We start from the raw sequence: 14,254 nt of genomic DNA, 5'->3' as shown, positions 1-14,254 counted from the left end.
CAACTCAATAAAGTGACGATAAAGAATAAATATCCATTGCCACGAATTGACGATTTGTTTGATCAATTAAAGGGAGCCTCGGTGTTTTCAAAGATAGATTTGAGGTCGGGTACTATCGGTTGAGGGTCCGAGAATCGGACATACCCAAAACCGCTTTTAGAACGAGGTACGGTCACTACTGAATTCTTGGTGATGCCGTTTGGGCTCACTAATGCCCTCGGTGTTTATGGATTTAATGAATAGAATTTTCAGCCATACTTGGATCGGTTCAGTAGTTGTATTTATCGATGACATTTTGGTCTATTCGAGATGAAACCGAACATGCTTGAACACCGAGGCTAGTGTTGCAAATCTTACGAGATAAGCGATTATACGCAAAGTTCAATAAATGTGAATTTTGGTTGAAAGAGGTTAGCTTTTTGGGGCACGTGATGTCCGTGATCGGTGTCGTGGTGGACCGAACAAAATTTCGCCATAGTCGATTGGAAACCACCAAGGAATGTTACCGAAGTTAGGAGCTTTTTGGGGCTTGCGGTTATTACCGACGATTTGTAAAGGTTTCTCGACGATAGCCACGCCAATGACGGCTTACTCCAAAAGGATGTTAAGTTCGAATGGACGGAGAAATGTCGAAAAGTTTCGATCAACTGAAAGCTTATTTGATGAAGCCCCAATTCTAGTGCAACCCGAATCGGGCAAAGAGTTTGTCATTTATAGTGACGCATCCCTACTTGGGTTGGGTTGCGTATTGATGCAAGAAGGCGAGTTGTGGCCTATCGTCGAGACAATTAAAGCCACATGAGAAAAATTATCCGACCCATGATCTCGAATTGGTCGCCATCGTATTCGCCTTTAAAGATATGGCGACATTACTTATTTGGTGAGAAGTGCCATGTATTCGGATCACAAAAGTCTCAAATATTTGATGACTCAAAGAGACTTAAATCTGCGACAAAGACGATGGCTCGAGTTGTTAAAAGATTATGAACTCGTTATTGATTATCACCCGGGAAAGGCCAATGTGGTTGCGGATGCCTTAAGTCGAAATCACCGCTTGCTTTTATTTAGCGATGAATGTACACTTGTCTATTCTACCCGACAATGTGTTAGTAGCGAATTGAAGGCCAAACCATTGTTGGCTCATCAAATTCGGGAAGCTCGAAAAGTTGATGAGGAGTTGCTTGCAAAACGGGTGAGTGTGTTCGAGCAAGGAATCGAGTTTCAAATTGATGATGACGATTGTTTAAGGTTTAGAAGTCGTCATGTGTTCCAAAGAATTGAACTTATTTCGATAATTCTAAATGAAGCCCATTGTAGTCGAATGTCAATCCACCCGGGTAGTACTAAAATGTACAATAACCTGAAACGCCAATTTTGGTGGCCCGGTATGAAACGAGACATTTCTGAATTTGTTTCAAGGTGTCGATATGTCAACAAGTGAAAGCGGAACATCAAGTGCCATCGGGATTACTTCACCGATCATGATACCCGAATGGAAATGGGATCGAGTCACAATGGACTTTGTATCCGGACCGCCATTGTCGATGAGTAAGAAGGATGCGATTTGGGTCGTTGTCGATAGACTAACTAAGTCGGCTCACTTTATCCCCGTCGCACGGATTTTTCAATGGACAAATTAGCGGAATTGTACGTTTCTCGATTGTGAGATTACACGGGTGCCTATTTCTATCGTGTCGGATAGAGACCCAAGATTTACGTCGCGATTTTGGAAGAAATTGCAAGATGCTTTGGGTACCAAGTGCATTTTAGCACCGCTTTTCATCCCCAAACCGATGGTCAATCCGAACGGATAATTCAAATACTCGAGGATATGTTGAGATGTTGCATCCTTGAGTTTAGTGGTTCATGGGAACGGTATTTACCTTTGATTGAATTCGCCTACAACAATAGCTTTCAATCAAGTATTAAGATGGCGCCTTACGAGGCTTTATACGATCGTAAATGCCGTACCCCATTATTCGATGAACTTAGTGAAGGTAAATTCTTCGGGTTGATTTGGTTAAGGATGCCGAGCAAAAGTTCGAGTAATTCGTGAAAGTTTGAAAGTCGCCGGATCGCCAAAAGTCGTATGCGGATTTGAAAAGAAAAGATATTGAATATCGGGTTGGAGACAAGGTCTTTCTCAAAGTTTCACCTTGGAAGAAGGTGCTTAGATTTGGTCGTAAGGGCAAATTGAGTCCGAGGTTTATCGGGCCATATGAAGTATCCGAACGAGTTGGGCGATCGCATATCGATTAATTTTGCCCTTGAGCTCGAAAGGATTCACAACGTTTTCATGTCTCGATGCTTGACGATATAGGTCTGATCCATCGCACGTAATTGCTCCATCCGAGATTGAGATTCACCTAATTTGAGCTATGAAGAGGAACCGGTTCGCATTATGAGGCGTGAAGTAAAGAGTTGCGCAATAGGAAAATCCCGTTAGTGAAGGTGTTGTGGCATAAACACGGAATGGAAGAAGCCACTTGGGAACTTGAGGACTCTATGAAAGAGCGATACCCGAGCCTATTTACGGTAAGATTTTCGGGACGAAAATTTCTAAGTGGGGGAGAGTTGTGACATCCCTAAATCGACCCTAGTCGGAAAGTGGTTTCGGGACCACCAAACCGAGTCATAATAATAATTAACCATCATAATTGATGCTCATTATATGTATATATGCATGTGTGAAAATTTCGTGTTTGGATTTTGTTAATAGTAAGTGAATTTTTATCAAATAGGACTTATGTGAGAAAATTTAGAAATGTGCTAGGCAATTGTAAGGTGGCCTATTAATACATGTGGGAAAATAGTTGTCCTTGCATGTCAAATAACCCACTTCCTAAGGTGAGTGGCCGGCCATGACAAGAATATGGGCAAGGGAACATGTTTCCAACATGTTTAGTTAGTGGATTATGTAGAAAAATAAAGAAATGAAAAAAAATGAGCATGGATGCCCCCCTTTGTTGCCGTGAGTAGAGGAAAAGAAAGGAAAAAAATTGTTCATCCATTCTCAAAATCTTGGCTGAAAATACTAAGGGAAAAAGGAAGGATTTTTGCTTCATGCTTGGTTTAGAAGAGAACTAGAAGGAGATTTGGTCATACTTGTGTCAAGATTAAGGTATGTTTGAGGTTGTGTCATGAGATTCATGCATGTTTTAGTTGCTAACTTGATGTTCATGTTAGCCCATGGTTCAAATCCTTGTTATGCCATGGAAATGGTATTTGGCCAAGGTTGATATTGTGTTAAAGCCATTGCATGCTAAATGTGAAGCTTGTTGATGATACATGTAATGATGGATTGACTACTCTTGAAATTTCTTTTAGCATTCTTGAGTAAGACATGGAGTTTTCTTTGTTTAACCATGACCAAAAATTGAAAGGGGATGGTGTGGGATGTATTCGCCATGGCATGCTCATAAGTGCGATTTATGCTTGTTGCATTATAGGTAAAATTTGTGTTTTGATATATGTGTATATGTGTTTGTACATGATGTTACAAATGGATGTGAAAATATGCTAGATTGGGAAAATTTGATTAAATGTTCATGAGAGGAAATTAGGTGATTAAAAGATGTTAGTTGACATTGTACATATATATATATATTCGCCATTAAAGTGAGTATGTAGGTAATGTTGAATCAAGTTTTTGGTGCATATTCGGTTAGGTGTATAATCGACCAAATGGACGATTAGTAAGAATGGTTGCCGAATATACAAGCATACATATGCATGTGTAGTTGAATTATGAATGTTTAGCAAGATGGTTAAACTAGTGATTTATTGATTAAGCTCAAGGAGTTAAAGAAGGAGAATCAAGCAAGGGAAAGACGAAGGTCATCGAGTAGCCGACTTGGAACTATTTTACCCAACACGAGGTAAGTCATTAAGCACGTATTTGATATTGCTTAAATGATTGTAAAATTTATGCAATTGTGTTTAATGGGATGATATATATATATAAATGAAAATGTATGTGTATGGAGTGATGACAATTGTTGAATGTAAAAGAAATAGTGAAATGTGTAGAAAGTTTGCTTTTCGGCACTAAGTGTGCGAACAATACGTGTGTACGGTGACGAGATTGGCACTAAGTGTGCGTGCTGGAAATATATGGCACTAAGTGTGCATGCTGGAAATATATGGCACTAAGTGTGCGAGCTCGAAGGGCATGGCACTGTGTGTGCGGGCCTAAATCGCATGGCACTAAGTGTGCGAAATCGAGTATTAAGCACGTGTGTGCGTACTCTATAAATATATAAATATCTCCAATCGAACAATTATATGGAGGGTGTGTCTCCATCGAGTGAGTATGGACAGCGGATCGGGTAAGTACCTTGAGCTCATGACGAATAGGTAATACGTTCATGCTTGGGGTTGAATTTGGTAAGCCTTAAATCTATGTGATGATTGAAATTGTATGGTTGTGCTGGAAAATGAGTTAATGTGTAAAATGCTTGATTATCTTGTTGTGTAGAATATGAAATGTGGATGTATGAATTGGTGCGAGATTGGACCAAAAGGTCCGAGGTATTATGGTATAGATTCGATATGGACGAGTACCTAGCCTCATTTGTTGTACATGTAGTAGTAACTTTATCGATGGATTGACGAATGCTTATGACTTACTGAGTTGTAAACTCACTCGGTGTTTTCTTGTCACCCATTTTAGGTCTCTTGGACTCGTATTGTTGCGTGCTCGGAACCGTCGTTGAAGTCATCACACCGGCTGAAATCTTGTGGTATTGTTTTTTGTTGTTGAAGAACATTTGGCATGTATAGGCTATTATATTTTGTCGAATTGTGGGTTGTAAACTTTAAGCCATGTGAAAATGGCCTATGTGGTCGTCGAGTGGGATGCTAGAACCTATAGCCACGAGTCTTAGAAACTCAAATTTTGTTAAGGTGGCCATAATTTGTGTCATGTATGATGGATGATTAAGGCCAAGGAAAAATTCATGAAATTGGCATAGTCTACTGCAGTAACTGTTGCGGACAGCAGCAGTGAGATGAGATTGAAAAATCACTAAAAATAGTATAAGTAGAATTAAATAGTGAGTAAATTATGGAACTGATCCTTGATGAATCTATTTTTATATGGACGAAACGAAACGACCATATGAGCAGTATACTGGGAGATATTAAAGTTCTCGTGAGACAGGGCCAGAACGATTTCTGGGTCCCCTGTCGTGACTTTGAAAATTTACCATAAATTATCCAGAAAGAATTAGGAGTCATGCCTTATATGTACAGATTCCATTTTGAGTCTAGTTTCATTAGAAACAAACGGCACCAGTATTAAAGCCCTGTACAGAAAGATATTCAAGTTGTAACGCGCGGAGGTCAGAGCAGTCGATCCCTGTAACATGGGTGACTTTAACTAATAAACTGTACCAATTGGCCCAACCAAAAATTCTAAAAATAAATCCATGGATGGATATATGAGTCTAAATTCAGGGAAAATTTACGAAACCAGTTTCCGAGTTTTGGAACTCGAGATATGATTTTTAAGGCGACGGTGACGCAGTTTTCCAGCCTGTCCAGAAATGCCAAATTGGTCGGTACTTTAAGAGGATTTGTCTCGTTAACCCCTCGTGTCCGACACCGGCGTCGGTCACGAGTTAGGGGTGTTACAGATATTATTGCTGGCACTCCCTTTAAATCAGTAGACTCGACTCGGACTACCTCATTATTTGCACTCCTCAAATTAATGGTTTTCCTTTTGCAGTCCACCACTGCATCATGTACGGTCAGCCAATCCATACCAAGAATAACATCGAATTCATGAAATGGTAGAAGCATCAGATCGGCCGGAAAACAGGATTCTCGAATTATTAGGGGGCATCTCTTGCACACTTTATCAACAAGCACGTATTGACCCAAAGGGTTTGACACTCGAATTACGAACTCAGTAGACTCAACAGGTAGAGTCTTACTGGATGCTAAGGTTTCACATACATATGAGTGAGTAGAGCCGGGGTCAATCAATGCAATCACAATAGTATCAAAGAGAGTAAAAGTACCAGTGATAACGTCAGGGGAGGATGCCTCCTCTCGTGCGCGGATGGCATATGCTCTAGCAGGAGCACGGGTCTCGGATCGGACGGCCGTATTAGAGGCTCCTCTCTGATTACCACCCCTACCTCCAGAGATTCTCGGGGCCTACCTCCACCGTCGTTCCACTAGGTCTTGCACCTTGCGTCTTATTCCTCTCATCTAGCTCCGTGCAATCTCTAATGAAGTGGTCCTTGAACCGTATCCATAACAGGCCCTATTAATGACTTACCCCAACATTCACCTAGGTGTCGTCTTCCACATTGGGGCATTCAGGTCTCTCTTGACGATTATTGCCCACACTAGCTACTGAAGTAGCTCGAGTCCGTCAATGGTCGGGCTCTAATGGAAATTCCCGCAGTCGTCCTCGACTTACTGGTGTCCTCCCTGAACCTCTTTACAGCCGAGAACGGAGCTTTACTCGTCGATCTTTTACGGTAATCTCTTGCTTCAAATTCAGCCTTCTTCTTCTCCTCCCAAGTTCTTCCGCCTTGCGTGCTCGTTCGACTAGTGTCACGAACTCCTTTATCTCCAAAATTCCCACTAGTAACTTTAACTCTTCATTCAATCCTTCTTCAAATCTTTTGCACATCGCAACCTCATCAGCCACACACTCCCGAGCATACCGACTAAGTCTTACGAACTCATGTTCGTATTCAGATACGGTCATCCGGCCTTGCTTGAGTTCCAAGAATTCCTTACGCTTCTGATCGATGAACCGTTGACTAATGTATTTCTTTCAAATTGGATTGGAAGAAATCCCAAGTAACTCGTTCATTTGGGACTATGGAAATTAAAGTCCTCCACCAATAGTAAGTGAGTCTCATAACAAGGATATAGCACACTTAAGACATTCGTCGGTGTGCATGATACCATCTAACACTCTAATGGTGTTATCGAGCGAAACTCGGCCTTTTCGGCATCATCAAGAACTATGGCCTTGAACTCCTCGCCCCACGCTTCCTAATCAAGTCCACGGTGGTTTACTCAGCCTCACAGATCAAGAATCGGAGGCATTGCGGAGTCTTGGGGTGGAGTATTTAAATTCGGAATGGTTGGACGGCCGGGTTGGTTCGGGCATATTATGCGACCCACTCATTCATCATAGTGAAGAAGGCTTGTTTCGCCCTTCATTTTGATTATTCGCGGATGACCGAGGCTCAACAGCGGTGTCCCTTGCGCAGGAGCAGCCGCTACACTTTCAACGTCATCCGCCAAGGGTCTCTACCCGGGTTCCATCGCTAATCAAAACAAAAATTTCAACCGTCAAGTCATCACATTATTAAGCACTATCAATTTGGCATGTATAGCTAGACTCACACGCTATGGTAGTCCTAGAACCGACTAAACCATAGCTCTGATACCAATAAAATTGTAACACCCTAACTCGTGACCGACGCCGTGTCGGACACGAGGGGTTAACGAGACAAATCCTCTTAAAGTACCGACCAATTTGGCATTTCTGGACAGGCTGGAAAACTGCGTCACCGTCGCCTTAAAATCATATCTCGAGTTCCAAAACTCGGAAACTGGTTTCGTAAATTTTCCTGAATTTAGACTCATATATCCATCCATGGATTTATTTTAGAATTTTGGTTGGGCCAATTGGTACAGTTTATTAGTTAAAGTCACCCATGTTACAGGGATCGACTGCTCTGACCTCCGCGCGTTACAACTTGAATATCTTTCTGTACAGGGCTTTAATACTGGTGCCGTTTGTTTCTAATGAAACTAGACTCAAAATGGAATCTGTACATATAAGGCATGACTCCTAATTCTTTCTGGATAATTTATGGTAAATTTTCAAAGTCACGACAGGGGACCCAGAAATCGTTCTGGCCCTGTCTCACGAGAACTTTAATATCTCCCAGTATACTGCTCATATGGTCGTTTCGTTTCGTCCATATAAAATAGATTCATCAAGGATCAGTTCCATAATTTACTCACTATTTAATTCTACTTATACTATTTTTAGTGATTTTTCAATCTCATCTCACTGCTGCTGTCCGCAACAGTTACTGCAGTAGACTATGCCAATTTCATGAATTTTTCCTTGGCCTTAATCATCCATCATACATGACACAAATTATGGCCACCTTAACAAAATTTGAGTTTCTAAGACTCGTGGCTATAGGTTCTAGCATCCCACTCGACGACCACATAGGCCATTTTCACATGGCTTAAAGTTTACAACCCACAATTCGACAAAATATAATAGCCTATACATGCCAAATGTTCTTCAACAACAAAAAACAATACCACAAGATTTCAGCGGTGTGATGACTTCAACGACGGTTCCGAGCACGCAACAATACGAGTCCAAGAGACCTAAAATGGGTGACAAGAAAACACCGAGTGAGTTTACAACTCAGTAAGTCATAAGCATTCGTCAATCCACCGATAAAGTTACTACTACATGTACAACAAATGAGGCTAGGTACTCGTCCATATCGAATCTATACCATAATACCTCGGACCTTTTGGTCCAATCTCGCACTAATTCATACATCCACATTTCATATTCTACACAACAAGATAATCAAGCATTTTTACACATTAACTCATTTTCCAGCACAACCATACAATTTCAATCATCACATAGATTTAAGGCTTACCAAATTCAACCCCAAGCATGAACGTATTACCTATTCGTCATGAGCTCAAGGTACTTACCCGATCCGCTGTCCATACTCACTCGATGGAGACACACCCTCCATATAATTGTTCGATTGGAGATATTTATATATTTATAGAGTACGCACACAAAGGCTTAATACTCGATTTCGCACACTTAGTGCCATGCGATTTAGGCCCGCACACACAGTGCCATGCCCTTCGAGCTCGCACACTTAGTGCCATATATTTCCAGCATGCACACTTAGTGCCATATATTTCCAGCACGCACACTTAGTGCCAATCTCGCCACCGTACACACGTGATTGCCCGCACACTTAGTGCCGAAAGCAAACTTTCTACACATTTCACTATTTCTTTTACATTCAACAATTGTCATCACTCCATACACATACATTTTCATTTATATATATATATCATCCCATTAAACACAATTGCATAAATTTTACAATCATTTAAGCAATATCAAATACGTGCTTAATGACTTACCTCGTGTTGGGTAAAATAGTTCCAAGTCGGCTACTCGATGACCTTCGCCTTTCCCTTGCTTGATTCTCCTTCTTTAACTCCTTGAGCTTAATCAATAAATCACTAGTTTAACCATCTTGCTAAACATTCATAATTCAACTACACATGCATATGTATGCTTGTATATTCGGCAACCATTCTTACTAATCGTCCATTTGGTCGATTATACACCTAACCGAATATGCACCAAAAACTTGATTCAACATTACCTACATACTCACTTTAATGGCGAATATATATATATATGTACAATGTCAACTAACATCTTTTAATCACCTAATTTCCTCTCATGAACATTTAATCAAATTTTCCCAATCTAGCATATTTTCACATCCATTTGTAACATCATGTACAAACACATATACACATATATCAAAACACAAATTTTACCTATAATGCAACAAGCATAAATCGCACTTATGAGCATGCCATGGCCGAATACATCCCACACCATCCCCTTTCAATTTTTGGTCATGGTTAAACAAAGAAAACTCCATGTCTTACTCAAGAATGCTAAAAGAAATTTCAAGAGTAGTCAATCCATCATTACATGTATCATCAACAAGCTTCACATTTAGCATGCAATGGCTTTAACACAATATCAACCTTGGCCAAATACCATTTCCATGGCATAACAAGGATTTGAACCATGGGCTAACATGAACATCAAGTTAGCAACTAAAACATGCATGAATCTCATGACACAACCTCAAACATACCTTAATCTTGACACAAGTATGACCAAATCTCCTTCTAGTTCTCTTCTAAACCAAGCATGAAGCAAAATCCTTCCTTTTCCCTTAGTATTTTCAGCCAAGATTTTGAGAATGGATGAACAATTTTTTTCCTTTCTTTTCCTCTACTCACGGCAACAAAGGGGGGCATCCATGCTCATTTTTTTTCATTTCTTTATTTTTCTACATAATCCACTAACTAAACATGTTGGAAACATGTTCCCTTGCCCATATTCTTGTCATGGCGGCCACTCACCTTAGGAAGTGGGTTATTTGACATGCAAGGACAACTATTTTCCCACATGTATTAATAGGCCACCTTACAATTGCCTAGCACATTTCTAAATTTTCTCACATAAGTCCTATTTGATAAAAATTCACTTACTATTAACAAAATCCAAACACGAAATTTTCACACATGCATATATACATATAATGAGCATCAATTATGATGGTTAATTATTATTATGACTCGGTTTGGTGGTCCCGAAACCACTTTCCGACTAGGGTCGATTTAGGGATGTCACAATATTATACTTACTTATGCATTATTACTAGTTCTTTTACAAGGTAAACGTATTCACTTTTAAGCATATATCACATTACACATATGATTACATAATGTTCAAACACATATCGCAATACTCATATAGTGGCATAACATTCAAGCATATATCGCAATACTCAAAAATAGGTATCTAGATAAATTGCATATGGTCATATGCCACATATCACAATACACAAATATTCATAGTTTAAGATAATTTTTGCACTTGAGCTATGAAACATAAAAGTGAGCTCTATCATCACTCATTGGATACACGGATCTCCAACACACCATGCATAGACTCGTAGAGTCAAACATATCCCATAAGTGCAGCCTATAGCTAATACTCTCCAACGCACCAAACACACATATTCTGGTGAATGGACCTTCACTCACATTGTAATAGCCCATTTTCAGTGAAATTGGAACAGTGGTTTCAGGACCACAAATTCGAACCGAAAAGAAAATTTATTTTAATATTATTTCATGGTCTGCATTATGAGCGAAATGTCATATGAAAATTCTGATAAGAAAATTTTACCGATTATTTGTTTAATTAGAGAAATAACCAAATTGTATAAAATGAAAAAGTTGAATTCTAGTAGCTATAAGTATCAAATAGCTATAGAATTCAAAACTTGAGATCCTTATATGGTAATTAGACCATTAAAGAAAAGTTAGTAGATATTTTTGATGAATAGTCCATGGAAAATTAGAAAAAGGCAAGGACTAAACTGGAAAGTGGAAAAATTAATGGATGATAAATAATTAAATAGAAATAATATCATTTTATATGATCTTTATCCCTGAAAATTCCATGGAAACCTTAGGAGAGAGAAATGAAACTAATCACGCTTAATTAGGCATGTTCTCTTGTCTCGTTTTTAGTAATTTTTATATTTTCGAGATCGGGATGGCTTAATCTATCTATTTTGGGGATTAATTTGAAAAGTTATCAAAGTATCAAAGTTTTACCCTGGATGAATATGCTGAAATTTTAAAATTTATAGTAGAAAATGAAAGATTGTTGATAGATAAATAGCTTTACAAAGTGAATTTTGATGAAAATATGATTTAGGAACTAAATTGTAAAGATGTAAAAGTTATGGAAAAATTATGAATTTTGTGAAATACATGTGCTGTAAAAGTTATATGAAAATTTTGATTAGGCTCGGAATTAAATTGCATGAATTTCAATTTTCGAGCCTAGGGACGAAATCATCATTTATGAAAAGTATAGGGGCAAAATAGTAATTTTTCATAAGATGTGAATTGAATTAAAATGAGTATGAAATGGATTAAATTGATGTTAAATTTATTTATATAGATCCTGAAAGACCTAATACCAAGTTGGATTGAGGAAAACAAAAAGTTTCAGATTAGTAAATTTCGTGTACGGACAAGTATCGAGGTAAGTTCGTGTAACTAAATTGTTTACATTCTTATGTTTGAATTGAATGTTGTATATGTGAATTATGAATTTGTTATATAAATGAAAATAATTATATATCTGATATACCCGAGAATTGTTAAGTTCCGTTTAAATAGGTGAAATTTGATGGATACAAGTTTTTCCCAAATTGGTTGTGGTCTTGTATATGTTGCAGACACATCATGGTTTGAAAGAGCATCCCGATATTAGCCCTCTCAAGCTTTCCATTATATAGTTTAGCGAGCATCCCGTTATATCTCTTCGAAGTATCTCAATAGGTTGTGATCCTACATTTGTTGTGGACACACCTTAGCTCTTATGAGCATCTCGATTAAAGGCTCTTCGTGAGCTTCCCGTTAAATTGGCTCTTTGTGAGCTTCCCTATAGTGCTCGCTTGAACTTTCTGATATTGGTTATTCGGAGCTTCCCGATATGGTTTTTTTTAACTTCCCAATAAGGTTCTTTGTGAACTTCCTGATTATGGCTCGGATGACCTTCCTATTATATAGCTCGGATAAGCTTCCCAATATGCTCTTTTTGAGCTTCCAAAATGCCTCTATGTGAACTTCCCGTTACAAGGCTCGAGAGTGTGCTTCCTGATTATGTGCCCTAATTGGGTACCTCTAAAAATGAATTGAAAAATTATAGTAATGTACACTAAAGTCTACTATATGAGCGTATCCATCGATATTTCTAATAAATTCAGTGGGTAAAGTTCTAACATGGCTAAACTGAATTTGAAATGATTTGTCATCAAAGTGTACATGTAATATGAAATAATATTATGAAAAGCATATGAATATGAAAGACATTAAATGATGAGCTCATCCATATTCTTGGTATTATTCGAATTACTTGACTAACATGATTTGGTGAAATTGTATTTTAGGCTATAAGCCAAATTGTTTGGATGCATTATTGTAGGTTATCTTAAAATGTAAATATATGGTAAGTTAAATTCCTGTGATACAAACTTACTAAGCATTAAATGCTTACTACATTTTCTTTTCTCTGTTTTATAGTGCTCGGAAGCTCGTAAAGATTGGAGATTGGTCGGAGTATCATCACATTATCCTCCAGCTTGTTTTGATATAAATAGAAAACTTATTTTGACATAATGGCACGCATAAGCTAATTTGTTTTTTACATATGATGATATGTAAATGGATGTTTGTGATCTAGCCATTGGAATAGCTAGTAATGGTATATTTTGGTATGAAAATATGAAGTCATATCATGTTTAATACATAAGGTTTAGTTAAATTGATTTAGAGTAAAATATAAATCATCACAAGAAGGTAAACTTGATTATATGAATATGTGATACTATTTCATATATATTAATGATGTTTACTTGATTTATATAACTTGAGTTGGTTGGAAAATATATGCAAATGTTGTTGTAGGTTGAAGGTTCAATTTGGGTGAGAAATAAGGCTAGGAAATGGCCTTATTTTGTCCACATTGGTAGACACATGAGCGTGTGTCTTGACCGTGTGTGACACACAGCTTGGCACATGGGCATGTGATTTGGCCGTGTGTCCCCTGCATCCAAAAATTAAGAAACAGAATGCTCAAAATTGGGCACACGGGCAGACACATGAGCGTGTTCTCAACTGTGTGTGCTACACGGCCCAAAACACGGGCGTGTGTCTTGGCCGTGTGAAACCTGCACCTAATTTGTGAAAATTAAATTGACCACACGGCCTAGCAAACGGGCGTGTGGCAGGCCGTGTGGCACAAGTTAGGGAGTTACACGAGTAAGGACACGGTCATGTGCCTCACATAGAATGCCCACACGGCCTGAGACATGGGCATGTCACATAGCCGTATGAGTCACACGGCATACCCACAAGGGTGTGTGGCCCCTGTAAATAAGAAAAATTTTTGAATTTTGTGAAAAATTTTCTGAGTTCCCAATTTAGTCCCGACTTAATTTTAATATTTAAATTGGGCCTCGATGGTCCATTTAAGGGACAATATAATTAATTTCATATATGAAAAGTAAATGACATAAATTGCATGAAATTACTTTGTAAGCTCCGGTAATACTTCGTAACCCTATTCTAGCGACGGATAAGGGGTACGGATGTTACACGCATTCTCTTATCTCTCAAAAAACTATCCCTAGGCCTCAATGCCCCAAATATCAAAACATGTATATGTGAATACTCACAATCCTATGGCATGCCAACTATATCCAATGGTTTCATTAAGTCACAAGGCCACAGTATCCATATTATCATCAAATATTACTTTAACAATTATGTGTACATATTCTCTACATAACCATATCATTAGCACATTATACACACTATCACATGG

The sequence above is a fragment of the Gossypium arboreum genome, chromosome 8 (assembly GCF_025698485.1).
Source record: "Gossypium arboreum isolate Shixiya-1 chromosome 8, ASM2569848v2, whole genome shotgun sequence".
Lineage (NCBI taxonomy): Eukaryota > Viridiplantae > Streptophyta > Magnoliopsida > Malvales > Malvaceae > Gossypium > Gossypium arboreum.
Note: the sequence above shows the minus strand (reverse complement) of the source record.